The sequence below is a fragment of the Diabrotica virgifera genome, chromosome 9, assembly GCF_917563875.1.
Source record: "Diabrotica virgifera virgifera chromosome 9, PGI_DIABVI_V3a".
NCBI lineage: Eukaryota > Metazoa > Arthropoda > Insecta > Coleoptera > Chrysomelidae > Diabrotica > Diabrotica virgifera.
Window position 1 is genome coordinate 175,737,585 of NC_065451.1, and position 10,582 is coordinate 175,748,166.

The 10,582-nt window shown below is 34.7% G+C and overlaps 1 protein-coding gene across 1 annotated transcript in view; it reads right to left on the reverse strand.

Annotated features, from left to right (window-relative positions):
* LOC126891955 (uncharacterized) overlaps positions 1–10,582 on the reverse strand; it is a 374,743-nt gene that overhangs the window by 312,146 nt on the left and 52,015 nt on the right. The gene's annotated exons all lie outside the window — the stretch shown is intronic.

A 10,582-nucleotide genomic window follows, 5' to 3' on the forward strand; every position in this document is an offset into this window, starting at 1 on the left:
ATTTAGACTTTGCTAAGGCTTTTGATCGAGTTCCTCACAAGAGACTACTATTTAAGCTTGAACATAACGGTATTAGAGGAAACTTACTTGAGTGGATTAAAGGATTTTTAATAAACCATAAATTTTGTGTACGCGTTGGTGACTGTTATTCCTCAATGTTTAGTGTATACAGTGGCGTTCCGCAGGGTTCAGTGTTGGGGCCCATTTTGTTCCTAGTGTACGTTGCTGATCTGCCAATTCACCTTAAAAGTAACATGTCGCTTTTCGCTGATGACACAAAGTTATATGCAAATCCCTTTTCTGGTTACAATCAATTACAGACCGACCTTCAAGAGGTTGCTAAGTGGGTAGACGATTGGTGCTTGCAATTAAACACATCCAAGTGTGCAGTTCTACATTTAGGTAAAAACAATCCAAGGAATCGGTATGTACTTTCAAATGTTTCTCTAAAAACTGTTTCGCAGCAAAAAGACTTGGGTGTACTTGTGACGGAAACATTATCTTGGTCTGAACATATCCAGTCGGTATGCAATAAAGCTAGAACATCAGTTTACTTATTATCTAAGACTTTCTCTAAGATATCGCCAAAAAATTTTGTTGCTCTCGTTAGTGTATATGTAAGACCTATTTTAGAGTTTGCCGGACCCGTGTGGAATGTCGACTGGCAAAGGGATTCTGATCGACTTGAATCTGTGCAAAGATGGGCAACAAGAATTCCTTATGGCCGTCGTCGTCCTTCCTACGAAGAACGGTTAACCTACTTAAATTATCCTACATTTATGGACCGACGACTTCGTGGGGATTTAATAATTGCTTATAGAGCGTTACAGGGAAAGTTTGGGATAGATCTATCACATCTTTTCCCTTTGAGTAACGACCTTAGATTGCGGGGTCATCCATACAAATTAGCCAGACAACAGTTTCACAGTAAATGTCGTGAGAACTCTATATCCAATAGAATATTTTATACCTGGAACTCACTTCCACACGACGTCGTCGGGGCTGTATCTGTAAATTGCTTCAAAAATAAATATGACTCTTTTAGTTCTGTATCACGGGAATAATAATTTTTCGTTTCTTAAATTAAATTAATTTATAAGTCGTATGTAGTCTTAAGTTTAGGTTTCTTTTTGCATAGTTCTTTTTAGTCAAATGGAGCTATATAGGTCTTAGACCTCGGCTCCTTTTTCTTCTTTAATAATAATAATAATAATAATAATATTTACGTAAAAATTTTATGGGGGTTTTGTTCCTTTAAACCCCCCAAATGTTTGTGTACGTTCCAATTAAACTGTTATTGTGGTACCATTAGTTAAACACAGTGTTTTTAAGACTTTTGCCTCTTAGTCTTTTTGTTTATAAGTCACCTTTTATCAAGATGTAGCTTCTTTTTCAAAATATACCTAAAAATGTAAATTATAAATAAATTTTCAGATTATTAACAGGTCTCTATAACCGTACGTGACCGTACTTAACCATATACAAATATGTGGTGGATTCGAGAGATATTCAAAATATCTCGTTAAACACTGACTTATCGAAAAAGTACTAGGAGGCAAAAAAGTTTTAGAAACATTGTGTTTAACTAATGGTGCCACAATAATAATTCTGTTGGGACGTACAAAAAAGTTTGGGGGGATTTAAGGGAACAAAACCCCATACAATTTTTGTGGGGTGCACAAATTTCACTTTACTTTTTTTTTTAAGATGCTGCTGCCAAAAAAATGCCACATGTCCATTTTCAATAAAAAATCTCTGAGAATTTTCGATATATGAAAAAAAATCGATTTTCATTTTGTAACTTCAAAGGGCTGTAACTTTTTTTGTGTGCACTATTGTATATAGGTAAGTAAGGTTCAATCAATCTATTTTTGACACCAGAATCTGTGGTATAATTTATGACCAATCTTTTCGGGACACCCTATATATTCTTATCTTATCCCTTCTACACTTGAGAGCAAAATAATCGACTCACTTGCTGAATTGTACACGTTAGAAGTCTCGAATTTCCTAAACCTGTTGTTCGATTCGAGTGATTTTTTTAGTATGTTACTTACAGCCTTATTATTTAAGAAAATCGATGTAATATTATTATTGCTAGACAGGTAAAGGTCATTTTATACCGGGTGTAACAATCATAGGGTGTTTTTTTTTTCTTAAACGTACCTAACTTTTTTATTATCCAACATAAACAAATGGGTCAAAAAAGAAAATGTTAATATAAGCTCTAGAAATAATGATTTTTCTCTGATTACAAAATATGACTTTCTGTTAAATGAAGCCTTCTTTGAGTTTTCCCTAGTTTATAATAAAAATCTTAATCTTTACATTATTTGTATCTATAGATCACCTGACTCTCCTGTGGAAGTATTTTTTCAGAACCTGCTAAATTTGTTAGATGACTTGCCTCATCGAAGCAGAAAAATTCTATGCGGGGACTTCAACATTAATTATGATGCTGCTTGTGCTACCCAAATGTCCTTGGTCAACATATTTGAATCATATGGTCTCTCAATGCACGTTAATTCTCCTACAAGGATTACAAAAACTTCATCTACCATAATTGACTATATTGTCTCAGATTTCTCACCCCTTGATGTCTGCTCTACAATTATTAATGCGGGATTATCAGATCATGAAGCAGTATTTACGAAGTTTAACATCTTCAGCAAACCCTCCTCGAAAACCCGACGTTTAGGTAGGATTTTTTCCGCTGGGAATTTTCATAAATTTCAAAATTTATGCTTAACTTCTGAGTGGCATTTTCCTTCTGCGGACGTGGACTATAATTTCAACGATTTTATAGAAAAGCTTGTCTCTATCTTCAATAAGGCATTTCCTTTAATTTCAATTAAGCCAAAACATCACAAACCCTGGGCTACAAAAGGTATTCGCATATCAGCCAAAAATATGCGCTCACTATTGTATATCAAGAAATTTGCTACCAACGTCTCTGTCACTCAATATATCACCAAGTACAGGGTAACCTATCTAAAACTCATCAAATCATCTAAAAAAGCCTACTATCAAAATCGTATGGAAAGCTCTAAAAGTGTTGCAAAAGACACTTGGTCCATAATAAACGATCTTCGAAATAGAACTCACGCAGTTCAAACATTTGCCCTTCCAGACCCGGAAAATCTAAACGAATATTTCGTTAATGTGAGTAAAAATATAACTTCTACTATTTTGCCACAAAAAGATCCCATTTCCTATCTCTCCAATTCAGGAGTGTTCTCGAATTCATTCTTTTTAAGACCAATCGATATAACTGAACTGATCCAAACTATCAATAGTATCAAAAGCAAATCATCCTGTAGTACTGATGGACTATCCATAAAAATCTTCTCAAATCTCACAGAAAATGTGTTGGAAAACCTCGTCTCACTAATTAATGATTCCTTTGAAAGAGGCAAATTCCCAGAGTGCCTAAAGATAGCCATTATTATTCCCCTTCATAAGGGTGGTGAAAAATCTAATGCTTGCAACTATAGACCTATTGCCTTACTACCGGTACTTTCAAAAATTATTGAGAGACTCATAAAAACCCGTCTCATGTCCTTTCTCATTGATAACAACATCTTATCCCAAAATCAGTTCGGCTTTTTAACTAATAAATGTACCACTGATGCCTTATTTTCTGTGTTTCATGAGGTTTACCAAGCACTAAACAATAATCTTTATACTGCCACTGTTTTCTGTGACTATGCCAAAGCTTTTGATTGTGTAAATCACGACATTTTGATTAAAAAACTAAATTTCTATGGGATTCGAGGTATTTCTTTGAATTGGTTCCAATCTTACTTGAATAATAGGAAACAAATAGTTAGAGCAAATGATACTGACTCTAGTCTCAAAAACATTGTATGTGGAGTACCACAAGGTTCAGTATTGGGTCCTCTACTGTTCCTTATCTTTATAAATGACATCACTAACTTAAAAATCGATGGAAAAATTTTCCTTTTTGCTGATGATACCAGTATCACTTGGAGCAACTCAACTATTGCATCTCTTCATGCAACTATAACTTCTGATTTGCTTACGATAAAAACCTGGTCTGACTCTAATTTACTCTCTTTTAACGTGGATAAGACAGTAGCATTATCCTATAAAAGTGCTCTTCAACCCCTGCTTGTTAATAACAGCCAGATCTCTACCGTTGATTCTGTAAAATTTCTTGGTATTTTTTTAGACAGCAACCTCAAATGGTCCCTTCATATCGATGTGTTAAGTAAGAAACTCGCCTCAGCCTGCTATGCTATAAGATCTGTTTCGAAAGAACTCAATTTAGCATCTTCTAAACTAACATATTTTTCTTTGTTCGAGTCTCATCTTCGATATGGTCTTCCTTTTTGGGGTTCTAGTACAGCTGCCCAGTTAGATGTTATTTTTAAATTACAAAAAAGAGCAATAAGGTATCTGTTTGGCCTCAGAAGAACAACACATTGCAGAAGTTACTTCAAAGATCACGGCATTTTAACCCTTACATCTTTATATATTTTAGAAACTGTTTGCTTAATTCGTAAACATATGCATGTCTTTCCAGCAAGGCCTCGTCATGACTACTCCACCAGAAATTCAAATTTTGATGTCTATTTACCGATCCCGTCCTCTGAGTTAGTAAAGAAATCTATATTATATTCCGCAAAAAAACTATACAACCATCTTCCTTTACAACTCAAATCTGCAACATCTTTCCCCAAGTTCCGTAAAATGACAAAAGCTCATCTATCTAAAAGACCATATTATTCAGTAGAAGAGTTTCTTAATGACTAACTAAGAAATTACAGTAATGTACAAGTAACCAAACTTATCTATATTTGGGTGTCACATGCAGCAGCTTAAACTTATTAGTTCCTATGTCTATAAATAGTTTACTTTGTTGTATATTCACTTTGCAATTTCTATAAATTGTTGCAAATATATCGATTTTGTTTTTTTTTCTTTACTTTATTAACTTATATTTTGTATTTATGTATATTTTTTTTATATTGACGATTTATCCAATTTCAGAAAATTGTATTTGTTATTGTTATTGTTAGATATTATTTATTTATTTTTTCTGACTTTAATTAAGCTTTGTCCATAAAATTTGTATTTTCAGTGACAATAAAGCATATTTCTATTCTATTCTATATTCTATATAAGCCTAAGCCTACAATTGAATTTTAATTTAAATATTTTTTATGTGCTAGAATACTATACAAGGTGTTCCGAACTTTAAGAAAAAAACACAGTATGATTGTTACACCTGGTATAAAATAACCTTTACCTGTATAGCAACAATATTGTTACGTTGATTTTCTTAAATAATAAGGCTATAACATACTAAAAAAATCACTCAAATCGGACAACAGGTTTAGGAAATTCCACGTGTACAATTATTCCGCAAGTGAGTCGATTATTTTGCTCTCAAGTGTAGATATGTTCTTATTTGTTAATAAGTTGTTTAGAGCAAAGATACAACGATTTCAAGCCATAATTCTCGCTTGAATTTCTTCTTTTATATTAAATTTGGTCTCCTAGTGAATATATATCGCTCCTGGATATTGGAATCTTTCTAGTTTTTCGAATTTATATATTTTTCCTTCTGTGTTTATTATCAGGTTTTGTCCTTGTATTTATTCTTGTTCTGTTCATTCCATATATTTAGTCTTTTCTTCGTTTATGTATATCTCTTTCTTTCTCCCTATCGCCTCTAGTCTTTTTAGTATTTCTTTTAATTCTTTTTTACTTCTGGCTATCAATATTGATATAATAAAAGATTATTAGTATTATATTAGTATAAAATATTATTAGTATTTACTATGTCATTATTGAATGCCAAGCATTGGTGTTTTCGTTGGTATACAAGTCCTATCCTGTTAATTTCGGCTTCTCTGATGAGAATAGAAGGATACTAAACAGCAATGATGAAGGTAGGTCTCCTTGCCGTACCCCTTCACCGACCTTAAACTTATCTGTTTCCGTCTCATTTATTTTAACCCTATTCCTTGTTTCTCTGACTGTAACTTTTATCATCTTTATTAATTTTTCACTACTTCCAATTTCACATAGTAATATTTCTTTTCGTTTTACTCTGTCAAAAGCTTGTTTGAAGTCGATGAATAGTGCCACTGTAGATTTCCCGTATTCGTAGATTTCCGCTTGTATTTCACGCAGCAGGAAAATTTGATCCACCGTGCTGCGTCCTCTTCTGAATCCACATTGATATTCTCCTATGTCATTATATCTTTTGTGTTATCTTGTGTTTTATACGTACTGCAAGTATTTTATATACAACTTTTAGTAGCGCTATTCGCCTGTAATTATGGCATAAACTTTTGTCGCCTTTTTTGTGAATTGGACACAGTGTGCTTTATTCAGTCCGTTCTTTTGGTATGTGTATGTGTTCTTGTTCCCAAATTTCTTTTATCAACTTTTCCAAATGCTTAATTAGTACTGGTCCTCCATATTTCAATATTTCAGATGTTACTTCATCCTTTCGTGGGCTTTTGTTTGTCTTTAGTTTCTCTATTATTTCTTTTATTTCTTTTTTATTAGGAGGTCTTTCCTCTGTTTCTTCTTGATCGGTATTTTCATTCGGTTCTTCTTCTTGATCCCACAAGGTTAGAAACTATTTTCATTTACTAATTTTTAGTAAATGAAAAATTTCCTACCCAGCTGAGATTCGAACTTACGACCTCTGAATCCAAAGGTTGGCTCTCTTACCACTGAGCCACAGAGGGGGAATTAGGCTAATTATGTAAAGTCAATTAGCCCTCTGGTAGTTTAAAACCTTTTGAAATCTTATCTACGAGCTTTCATATACCTACCTAAGCATCTTTTTATTTATTACGTCGGATTTTTGTGCAGCAGATTCCTGAAGCTAGGAAGAAATGACATCTGCTCCAGATAATTTTTAGGAGCTTTCCGTCAAGCTCTTGCCCCGCAGCTGCTCCTACAACACCGTAGAGCTTGTCTTGGTTTTGCGCGAAAATATTCTGACTGGACTTAGCGGAATGGAAGAATATACTGTTCTCAGATGAAAGCAGAATAGCCCTAAGAGGTCCAGATGGACGTTAGCCTGACTGGAAGCCTCAAAATAAAAGGTTGTCTCCATGCATTATAATCGAAACAGTGGCTTACCGAGGAGAGTCATTTGTGAATTGGACACAGTGTGCCTTATTCAGTCCGTTCTTTTGGTATGTGTATGTGTTCTGGTTCCCAAATTTCTTTTATCAACTTTTCCAAATGCTTAATTAGTACTGGTCCTCCATATTAAATATTTCAGCTGTTACTTCATCCTTTCCTGGGCTCTTGTTTTTCTTTAGTTTCTCTATTATTTCTTTTATTTCTTTTTCATTAGGAGGTTTTTCTCGGTTTCTTCTTGATCGGCATTTTCATTCGGTTCTTCTTCTTCTTGATCCCACAAGGATAGAAACTATTTTCATTTACTAATTTTTAATAAATGAAAAATTTCCTACCCAGCTGAGACTCGAACTTACGACCTCCTGAATCCAAAGGTTGGCTCTCTTACCACTGAGCCACAGAGGGGGAATTAGGCTAATTATGTAAATTTAATTAGTCCTCTAGTAGTTTAAAACCTTTTGAAATCAGATCTACGAGCTTTCATATACCTACCTAAGCATTTTTTTATTTAGTACGTCGGATTTTTGTGCACCAGGTTCCTGAAGCTAGGAAGAAATGACATCTGCTCCAGATAATTTTTGGGAGCTTTCCGTCCAGCTCTTGCCCAACAGCTGCTCCTACAACACCGTAAAGTGTAGAGCTTGACTTGGTTTTGCACGAAAATATTCTGACTGGACTGTGACGGAATAGAAGAACATATTGTTCTCAGATCAGAGCAGAATAGCCCTAAGAGGTCCAAATGGACGTTAGCCTGACAACAAGCCTCAAAATGAAAGGTTTGCTCCATGCATTATAACCGAAACAGTCGGCTTACCGAGGAGGGTCAATAATGATTTGGGGAGGTATCCGTTACAAAGCTTGTATTGACCTTGTTGTGTTCGACAAAGGCAGTGTGAAGTGTGAATGCTCAAAGATACGTGGAAGCAGGTCTCCAAGACCACCTCATGTCTCTCGCGCAGTTCGTTGGTGAAAACTTTACATTAATGCAAGACAATGCAATGTAAGTACCTTAATGAGGTCGGAATTCAAGTTTTACCATGGCCGACACGCAGCCCCGATCTTAACTCAGTTGAACACATTTGAGACAACCTCAAAAAATGGGTATGAGCAGTAGTACCAGCCCCTACATCTTTCGGAGAGCTTAAAACAATCAGCTATCCAGGATATCATGAGTGGATTGCAGAACCCGACCGGCACCAATAAGTCCCAAGGGCCATAGGCGGTAACACAAACTATTAATGCTCATTTTTTTTTTAATTAGACTGTGATTTTGAAAATTATGTTTGTATGAATTTTCTTTGAAGGTTTTTAATTGGATTCTTGCTAAGCATCCCTTGATACATGATTTTTTGCAATAATTTTATTGTTTTATTTTCCACAAATATAGTTTTCACCGTATCTTTCATAAAATGTGGTCCAAGATTTGAAAGAATTGGAAAATTAAAAGAAATACAAGGTGGGCAGTTAATTGTGAAGGTGAGTGTATTACTTTTAGAGTTATATATAGTTTTAAAAAACATAGTTTTCCATCTAATAGCACATAAAACAACATCCAAAAATGTTATCCTACATCCTACCAGACTGAAAACAATGGGACCTTCTCTGGTAACACCTCCGAGGCTTCTACAATTTGCAAGCCATAACGGATGCTGAGACTAAGGAAGATGAGGGAATTTTACAATTTATAATTCACGTCCCATCTGCTCAGCGCGGTAAAGTTCCAACGAGAATGGTTCCCTTCGTACTCCAATCAGAGTAAACATGTAAATCAAAAATGAATAACCATTTTCAATTTCGTTGCAACACGAAACTACAGCCGCATCATTATTCCAGTTCACCTCTACCGGTTTCGAAACTTATTAGTCTCTCATCATGAGGCACATATGCTGCTCTATCTGACCCAACTAGGACAAACCCCGGCGTGCAGTCACCGATTTAAACGAACGAAATGTCACGGATGCCCTAGCGGCAACTAGCTTGCTGCACTCTCTGATTGAACTGGAATAATGATGCGGCTGTAGTTTCGTGTTGCAACGAAACTGAAAATGGTTATTCATTTTTGATTTACATGTTTACTCTGATTGGAGTACGAAGGGAACCATTCTCGTTGGAACTTTACCGCGCTGAGCAGATGGGACGTGAATTATAAATTGTAAAATTCCCTCAGCTTCCTTAGTCTCAGCATCCGTTATGGCTTGCAAATTGTAGAAGCCTCGGAGGTGTTACCAGAGAAGGTTCCCATTGTTTTCAGTCTGGTCGGATGTAGGATAACATTTTTGGATGTTGTTTTATGTGCTATTAGATTGAAAACTTGGTTTTTTGCTAGCAGTTGCCGCTAGGGCATCCGTGCCATTTCGTTCGTTGCAATCCGTGACTGCACGCCGGGGTTTGTCCTAGTTGGGTCAGAGAGAGTAGCATATGTGCCTCCTGATAAGAGACTAATAACCCAAGTAGCACAATAAAAACATTTTAGTTTTATTTAAGGTTTATAAAGGTTTTATTGTGGTAAATATGAAGATAATGGTTTTAAAGTTACCTTGTAGATATACTGCCAGAACTTTAAAACTGTTATGCATTTGTCACTAGTTTTAAAGTTTCTAATAAGAGTATCAAATAAAACTAATTAATCTTAATAGATAATTTGTCTTATTGTAGTTTTAAAATGGTTTATTCTCAGTTCACTTTAAAACTAATCAGTTTTATGAAGAACTTCCGGACTGTTTGGTTTTATTAGATTCTTGTTTGTTACCTTTTAGTTTTATTGCAGTTTTAAAGATTCTCCTAATATGACTAATAAAACCTATTATTAAAACTACTTAATCTCAAGACTATTATGTCAGTAAAACATATGCCTTACAACTATTTTTTTAGTTGTCTTTAAAGTTGCTTTCTTAGTAGCAAGTAATAGGCTATAATAAAACCAAACGATCTTAACTGAATCAATTTGGTTATCGTAAAGACTAAACTATGCTTCTTGTTAGAAACAATAAAACTAAACTCACCCCCTCTTCTTTCATGTCCAAAATGGTTGGCCATTTGTTTTAGAGCGAGACAGTGGTGTAGTGTGTTGTAAAAAGTGGAAGTACAGTTCGTATGGAAAAAATAAGTCCTTAAAATATAAAAAACTGGTCATTTTAAAAGAAAAATACAACAGACACAGCACTACGACGACTCGATTTTAGGTGATATTCTCATTGAAACTGAGTGGCATTATTGACAGCAGTATTAAAACTAAACGGTTTTAATTTCAAGGCAACCTTGCTTTTATGTAGAATATATGCTCTTGGAAAGGTATAAAATAAAACCATTTGATCTTAAGAATTCTCTGTTGATAGACCAAATAGTTTTATTTGGATTTCGGCCATATTGCTTTCTAGACATGCCGAAAGCCATGATAGATTACAATATAAGGCTTACATAAAAATTATAAATAAGCGACTTAAAGACATAA